Source organism: Priapulus caudatus, unplaced genomic scaffold (genome assembly GCF_000485595.1).
Source record: "Priapulus caudatus unplaced genomic scaffold, Priapulus_caudatus-5.0.1 Scaffold1197, whole genome shotgun sequence".
NCBI lineage: Eukaryota > Metazoa > Priapulida > Priapulimorpha > Priapulimorphida > Priapulidae > Priapulus > Priapulus caudatus.
Genome location: NW_014578258.1, coordinates 54,926 through 62,947, shown reverse-complemented (window position 1 = coordinate 62,947; position 8,022 = coordinate 54,926). Strand labels below are relative to the sequence as shown.

Below are 8,022 nucleotides of genomic sequence, written 5' to 3'. Positions count from 1 at the left end.
CGACGACCGACCGTACGTCGTTCGTTCGTACCGTACCGTTACCGTACGTACGTTACGTACGTACGTCGTGTGTGTGTGTGTGTGTGTGTGTGTGTGTGTGTGTGTGTGTGTGTGTGTGTGTGTGTGTGTGTGTGTGTGTGTGTGTGTGTGTGTGTGTGTGTGTCGCACTTATCGGTATGTGTGCGCGCGTGTGCGCGTGCGTCTTTGTAGGTGAATGTGTTTGTGTGTGCGTGTGTATGTGTGTGTGTGTGTGTGTGTGTGTGTGTGTGTGTGCGTGCGTGTGCGTGCGCGCGCGCGTGTGTGTGAGAGAGAGAGTGTGTGGAAGCGCGCGTGCGCGCGCGTGTGTGTGAGAGAGAGAGAGTGTGTGGAAGCGCGCGTGCGCGCGCGTGTGTGTGTGTGTGTGTGTGTGTGTGTGTGTGTGAGAGTGAGAGATAGTGTGCACGTGTGTGGAAGCGCGCGTGTGTGTATGTGTGCGTGTGCGTGTGCGTGTGCGTGTTATGTGTGTATGTATGCGTGCGTGCGTGCGTTTGTGTGTTCATGCACCATCGCACTGTTCCTAGTCGATTTTTTTATCACATATAGTTGGGCACTGCATTGACGCCTCGGTTACGATCAGTGTTGCAGTCCGGAAGAAGCGCCGTGGTACCCAGTACTGTCAGCGACTTTAGTCAGTCACTCGTTATACGTGTTGCCGCTACATGAGCAACTATTACTGTAGCGACGGCAGCGGCTGCGCCATTACCACACGTTTTAACAATTTTGGGAATGGGAAAATCCGATAATCCGGGCTGATCGTAACTGTGCTCGGCTTACAAGTTAAAAATATTAGAATTAGTAGCGCAATACTTATATATAGCAGATATAAGTTACAACCGTAACGACGTCATTTCGGGAGGAAAAAATTCGTCTGTGCGCCGTGCATTCATTTGAATAAAGTCTCGTTAAAGCGGCTATAGAATTTTATTAGATGAGGGTGAGAAGATTAAATTATAATATTAACGTTCATAAAAAAAGTACAAATTAAAAATAGATACGCAATGTCTAGTTTCTACAGCATTCTAATTCTCACGTATAAAACACATCAGAATGTATCAGAATAAAAAGAATCTTTGTTGTTGTAATTCTTACGCATCCGTGTGTGCTTTACTCGGGCGATGAAAGGTAGTCCGTTTTGAAATCCGGTGAGCGCGATAACCTTGGGAAGGTTTTTTAATTATGACGCTTGAGGCGTTTTTCAAAATTTCGACATAATTCTCGAGCTATAAACGTGTGAGAGCTTCAGTCGGTCAGAGGTCGTTGATTAGTAACGATGTAGTAAATTAGAACTATTAGCATACCCCTAGCATCTAACCCCACTAATACCCCTTTTATACTGGGGTTTATCCCGCTTCAGGTCCGGACCTGAAGCGGGATAACCCGCAGTATAAAAGGTCGAAACATACTTAGCCCGAGCTAAAGTTATCCCACTCTAGGGGGTGGTTCAGGTCTGCTTCAGACCCGAGCTAACGTCAGTATAAAAGGTATCTCGACTTTAGCTCGCTCTAAATTCAGTGACATTACACTGCGATATTTCACTGCTATATATTAGGACTGCAACACTGACTATGCGACAGAGGTATAACTATAAGTGTGGTTATGACCTTTCACGTACACACTCAAATTTGCATATATCTATACTGTGCGTAATACATTTGTATGTTTACACGTGTACACTTACGTCTGTATTCACCTCGCAGCTGATGCATGTAGTAGATATATGGCCACGGACAGAAGTGCAGCAGCTTCAGCGGTTAGTGCTGCATATATTAACGAAATAGTGTCAAAATGATGCGACGTAAATAGAAATAAATTGTATTTGTCGATCTTCTAGTAACACTACTGTACATCATGAATAGAAATTCATCTTACTCGTGAATGTGCCAATTCGTTCGTAAGATGTCATATTTAAATTGTGCCGTGTCGTATTCGAATTATGTTAATTGGACTGTGTTATCAGAGTGAGCAGCAGTTCTAATTGGAATAATTGTTGTAGACCCACGTGTATAGAATCAAGAGCGTATAAAGAAGGAGAGCGTACAACGGTGAAATGCTGAACCCATGTTGTAGTATTAGTCGAATTAATAAACTTTCCCCGTTTTATTTTGACGATTCTCTGCAGACGATTATTGATCAGCTGTCCTACCTTGTTAATATAAAACAAACCGCATGTCCCTACGATGCCCCTACGCTGAGATAATGAGCGGTGAAAATCTGGTATTTTCGCCAAAAACCGACTCGAGATCAGTGTTTACTGCGACTGTCTCTCGCTTTGAGATAACTTCGGGAAACCTCGCGTGTTTCCGTCAATGATTGACAAATGGAATGAATGACGTCTGTTATTGATTGTCATAGTGATGACCCCCACCTGTGCCCACCTCACGCTCGATGTATAGTAATCTATGTAGTACTGACGTGAGTCAGCGCTACCATGGCGCTACACAGCGGCGACCGGAAGCAATACACTGGCCACAAAGCGAGAGACAGTCGCAGTAAACAGTGATCTCGAATCGGTTTTCTGCGAAAATACCAGATTTTCACCGCTTATTATCTCAGCGTAGGAGCATCGTAGGGACAAGGGGTTTGTTTTATATTGACAAGGTAGGACAGCTGATCAATAATACCGCATACAATCGTCAAAATAAAACGGGCAGTTTCTTAATTATACAAATACTGCAACATGGTTTCACTATTTCACCGTTGTACGCTCTCCTTCTTTATACGCTCTTGATAGAATGCATCGTAACATTATTTTCTGCACTTCCGATTGAATTTATATGTTTAATTTTACTGCACGTCTCTGTAGCGGTTTGACTATTATAGATCACTAATTCGTATATGTCTGACTGTTTCACTATACATTATTTATTAAGTTTATCGTCACAATCGTAAAATTGTCAGTACGATGCGTTTTCTGGCGCCATGTAGATTTCTGTGTGGTCGCAAGACGCTCACTAGCCGAGATATGTGTCAAATTTAAGGAGCCCATATATTATGCGAAACTGTAGAAAAAATAAACACTCTTGATTGTAGAAATAAGCCAGAATGAAGAAATAAGATTTAAGAAGATAAGAATTAATTCAATCTATCTTGTGCTGCAGCAGTCTTTCATGACAATAACTGGCAGGTTTAATTTCCGATTTTCAGCTTGCGCTCGCATGTTCAGTTGTGCGTTCATTATGTAGGTGTCCCAGCCTTCGTGATTCTCGCTCCATTTGCCGAAATCGGGTGCGTGCTTGTGGGGATGGTGTGAGTGAGGGCGTACGTGCGTGCATTGCGTGCATTTCGTGCGTGTGCGTGTGTGTGTGTGCGTGTGTGTGTGTGTGTGTGTGTGTGTGTGTGTGTGTGTGTGTGTGTGTGTGTGTGTGTGGTGTGTGTTGTGTGCTGTGTGTGTCGTGTGTAAGCCGTTGGTGTGTGTGTGGTGTGGGGTGTATGCTGTGTGGATGTGTGGTGTGGTGTGGTGTTGTGTTCGCGCTGCGTGCGTGTGTGGCGGCGTTGCGTCGTGCGTGCGTGCGTGCGCTGCGTGCCGTGTGTGGTTTTCGATCGCACGGGGCGTATCTATCTTCTACGTCAGATGCCCTTGGAGCCGTGGCGCTCGCGCTTCTCTAAGTTGCGCGATGACGCTGTGTCGCCCTCGCTCTAGATGTTTTGGATACCCCGTCTACGTTCATGGAACGGAAGCGCATTATTAGAATAACGCTCCCATATTACAAGTCTGTTCCTAAACGCATTGCGCGATGACAAGCACTTGAACGTCTCAATGTAAAAAAAAGAAGGTTAATAAACCACGAAATGTATTTTACACCAAAGTCCTTCAATGTTTCTCTACTCTATCTCACACTATAAAATCACCTGTAAGTGCCGTCAAATGACCTCAACTGCAACACACCAAGTACCCGCACGCTAGCGTGCTGGACACTGACACATAAATATATATTTGTTTATTTTTTATTTTTATTTTTTAATGGTGTTTTTTAATTTTATCTTTTTATTTTTATTGTTTATTATGTGTTAGCTGGTGCAGCAGCTAGCGTGGGCGCGGCCAGCGTGTGACAGTGTGTTGCAGATGATGCATTTGAAACGGCCATTTACAGCGAAATTGTCAGCAATAAATAGGTGAAAAAGAGTAAGAGAAACGATTAAGACTTTTGGTAGTAGTAATAGAAATTCGTATTTATTAGCATTATTATTTTATTGAAACGCTCCAAGATGCCTGTGATTGCGCGCTAACCAGTAGTGATTTCTCAGGCGTAATATTGAGGGGAAGAACAAGTGCTGGTCTAGTGAGACTGCGGCTAGATTTCGTAGAGATGGTTGGCCGCGAGCAAGAAACTTGGTGCTTCGACCTCCGGTCGGCAGCTAATTTCGAACGCCTTGGCCATAGTGCTTCCAGTCTGATTGAAAATAAATAAATAAAATAAATTCAACTTGAATCTAAATGCAACAATCGACCGTACGTTTTAAACTAGCTTTAGTACTAAAGCTGATGCCTGTCTGTGACAAGTTGACATTGAACTTGTAGCAATGTGCGTCTAAGACCTATATTAGTTATTACCATCTCTCCTACGGTTACTGCTCATCTCATCTCTCTCTCTCTCTCTCTCTCTCTCCTCTCTCTCTCTCTTCTCTCTATCTCTTTGTGCTTATTATTTTTTTCTTATTCTCTCCTCTCTCTCTCTCTCTCTCGTCTCCTCGCTCTGCTCCGCTCCATACTCGCTCCGTCTCTCTCTTTCTCTCTCTCCGGCCCTCTCTCCCTCCTCTCATCTCCTCCTCCTCCTCTCGATTCCTCTCTCTCTCTCTCTCTCTCTCTCTCTCTCTCTGTGTCTATTAAATGCTGACCAAAATTGTGCATTATCACTCATAAAAACAACGTATTTCGTGGAACATAGTTCTTACCTTTGTATCAAATCTTATTTGCGACCTCTTGTCGACGCTCCTCTTTCATAAAGTTTACTTTTAGAGAGTGTACGGTAAGTTTGTCATATGTCGCCACAGTGTATCCAGGGTGTGCATCCGGGTACGCGGATAATCTTGCACCGCTACAGATGTGCTGCCCTCCAGCGGCAACTGTTTCTAGCGGCTAACCCCGTCAGTGTGTGTGCGTCGGCAGTGCAGCGCACTAATCTGTCGGTCAGACCAGCCAGCGCACCGCCACGCGTAGGTATACGACGTTCGCACGCGTGGCTGCGGCGCCCGCGCCATTGATTTCGTACAGAACGCAGCGGCGTCGGTGCGCCCGCTGTTGTCGGCGGCCGTGATTTCGTGCTCGCCCGCCGGCGCCGAGTATGCTCTGCGTAATGTAACATGCTTCCTCCATCACTGGCGCCCTGTGCAAAGACGCGGGCGCCGAGTGGCTGCGCGAGCGTGCGCAGCGCGCGGTCAGTGTTGCTCTCCGAACGAACGCGAGTATGAGTTCGCTAGCGGCTTACACTAATATTTGTCTGCTCTCTAGTCAATATACTAGTCAATATGCGGAAGAATAAGCGTGTCGAAAAACGAGCGCGCCGATTATAGGTTCGTTTCGTGTGGAGAAATGTTTCTGTGATCGGTTTCAGGATTATATATTTTCATGTGTATATGTGTGCGTGTGCGTGTATTTGTGTGCATATATATTACATCAGGAATGAATATAATCAAGTTTGTTTTTATTCACTTCTGATATATATATATTATGCTCCGTAGAATAACAGCGGAGAATAATCGAAAAACATCACCTACAGTTAAGTATATACACATATATAAGCATATTAGTATATATATATATATATATATGAATATATATTTGTATCCCCCGAACGAGTTCGGGGGTATACTATGGATTTGGCCTCGGCGCGGCGCCGCCGCCGCCGCCGCCGCCGCAGAGATTTCCTTGTGAGCGCTCTACCGGCTGCAGTTTTTCTCGGATCATCTTCAAATTTCGCATGAAGGTGCGTTATCGTAACGCGAAGACGCCAATCGTTTTTGGTGTGGGCGGAGTCATCGTTGCCATGGTAACAACATTTTTTTTCGAAATATTCTAGAACCTGTACCTTCTGCAGTTTTTACCCGATTGTCATGAAATTTGGCACACAGGACCAATATATACATATAGATATATAGGACATGTTATATTGGCCCTGTGTGCCAAATTCCATGACAATCGGGTAAAAACAGCACAAGTTACAGGTTCTACAATATATATACTAATATGCTTATATACGTGTATATATATACTTAACTGTAGGTGATGTTTTTCAATTATTCTCCGCTGTTATTCCACGCAGCATAATTGCGCGGACGCTGCGCTTCGATCCACAGCTGGAGGCCAGCGTCATATAACGGAGGCTTGCTGTGCGTGGTTCGGTCTCGCTTCATCGTGTACGTGCGCGAACTCGAAAAGTAAATCGACACCCTTATGTTAGAAGCTCGTTAAAGAAATAATAGGTCCATTGATTATGCAATGTTGACGAATGCTAGAGTAACGGGCACTTTGTGTAGTTAATAAGTACATTAACTTATAGCCAAACGCGTATTAGTTTGTCCAATATATCACTGCTGGTTACATTACAAACAAGACTTGAAATCGGTTGTTAATATGTATCAACGTATCATTTACGTGTCGTAAATTTCATCCAGGAGTCGAGCGATGACGTAAACATTTGTGCGGCCCGTATGTTTTGGACGTGAGATGAAATTACTGATGATAGCATTGCGGTACGGCTGAGCATGCGTGCGAAAATGTCCGGTGCACTATAAATCTGTATCGCACCCGCTTCGCCGGCAGTGGTTTGAAACTGTAAACAACTGATTTTTGGACTGCTGATTTCAATTATACATTTCTTAGTAACCAGCAGTGATATTGGACAAACTAATACGCGTTTGGCTATAAGGTAATGTACTTATTAACTACACAAGGTGCCAGTTACTCTAGCATTCGTCAACATTGCATAATCAATGGACCTATTATTCCTTTAAAGTGCTTTTGTCTAGACGTTTAGCGGCGGACAGCAGTTCTCAGGGTTGGCGGTCCTGGCCGTTGCCTGCCCCTGCGGTGCAAGAAATGATCAGCATCGTGGTTAAGGGTAACTCGTTCTTGATAGCGGTTATAGTTTGTCCGCACCATGGGACAAATAGTAGATAGAGTTATTCTGCACCAGGGGACTAAAAAATAGATCGAGTTAGTCTACACCAGGGGACTACAGCGGACAGAGTTAGTCTACATCACAGGACTAAAAATTAGATAGAGTTAGTCTGCACTAGGGGTCTAGGTGGATAGAGTTAGTCTACACCAGCGGACTACAGTGGATAGAGTTATTCTGCACCACATGGCTGGCTGATAAGTGATAGAGTTTTTCCGCACCGGGGATAAAGACCGCAGTTACTTAACAATGGGGACGAATCAACGTTGCGTTGACATAACCGCTGGCCACTCAAAATGCCACCCGTTCACTCGCAATGACGGGAGTAGCAGACGCACATCGAGGCCACGAGAAAACATGCCGGAATTTCCGAAGGCTGGCGGAGTTGGCTCTATTTAATTCGGTGGATTAGAGAGAGAGAGAGAGAGAGAGAGAGAGAGAGAGAGAGAGAGAGAGAGAGAGAGAGAGCTGGGAAACAGAGAAAGAGAGCGAGAGAGAGCGATAGCTGGGAAACAGAGAAAGAGAGCGAGAGAGAGCGAGAGCGGGGACAGAAAGAGAGATAGAGAGGGAGAGCGAGAGCGAGTGCGAGAGGGGGAGAGAGCGAAAGCGGATATATATATATATATATATAGGGAGAACGCGAAAGCGGAGAGAGAGCGAGAGAGAGGGAGAGAGAGAGAGAGAGAGAGAGAGAGAGAGAGATAAAGTGAGATAGAGAGAGCGATAGCTGGGAAACAGAGAAAGAGAGCGAGAGAGCGGGGACAGAGGGGGGAGAGGGGGAGAGAGAGAGAGAGAGAGAGAGAGAGAGAGAGAGAGAGAGAGAGAGAGAGAGAGAGAGCGCGCTGCGTCTCTTATCTTTCTGTGGAGA

The 8,022-nt window shown here is 45.0% G+C and overlaps 1 protein-coding gene across 1 annotated transcript in view; it reads left to right on the top strand.

Annotated features, from left to right (window-relative positions):
• The window catches only part of LOC106815772, a 30,044-nt gene that overhangs the window by 658 nt on the left and 21,364 nt on the right, over positions 1-8,022 (top strand). The window lies entirely within an intron of this gene.